Source organism: Pteropus vampyrus, unplaced genomic scaffold (genome assembly GCF_000151845.1).
Source record: "Pteropus vampyrus isolate Shadow unplaced genomic scaffold, Pvam_2.0 Scaffold124, whole genome shotgun sequence".
Taxonomy (NCBI): domain Eukaryota; kingdom Metazoa; phylum Chordata; class Mammalia; order Chiroptera; family Pteropodidae; genus Pteropus; species Pteropus vampyrus.
This window is the reverse complement of record NW_011888905.1, coordinates 657,253-657,882: the sequence shown is the minus strand read 5'-3', so window position 1 is coordinate 657,882 and position 630 is coordinate 657,253.

Sequence of the window (630 nt, the reverse complement as noted above, 5' to 3'; positions counted from 1 at the left end):
TCACCTCTCTAAACCCCGCGGTTAGGGTTTTATGTCCGAAAGGGCTGTTCTGACTTGCACTGGGTTCATACCCACGTCGGGAGTAGTCCTGGGGAGACCGCCTCCTCCCTTGGCCTGGCGAAGGTGAGACCGAACGGGGCCGGGGCGACGGGCCAGTGTGCACCCACCACACCGGGGGACAGTCCACACCGGGGGACAGGCCTTGCGGGGGCACGGGTCACGCCGGGGGACGGGCCGCGCCGGGGAGACAGGCGGGTGGTGGCAGTCACTTCTGCTTACGGCCCAGGACTGTATGTGTTCCCAGGATGTGCGACTTTGGGGTTCTGTCCATCGCTCCTGGTGGGGCACCCAGCGAAGGAGACACCGAGGCCCCGGAGCCCCTGAGGCTGGGGGCGCAGAGCTTCTCGTCGCACGGGTCGGGCACCCTGGCTTTGTCACACGAACAGTGTCTCCCCTGAGCGGGAACCTTCCGGAAAAGGACTGTGGTCTTGAGAATAGCAGACCCAGACCTGCGCCCCACAGAGCGACCAGGGTCGGGGCAGAAGGTGCTGTGAACACGCCAGGGGCCACCGGTGTCTGCATGCCTCGGCGCTGTCACCAGGTGTCAAACGGCCAACCTCAGGCCTCCGG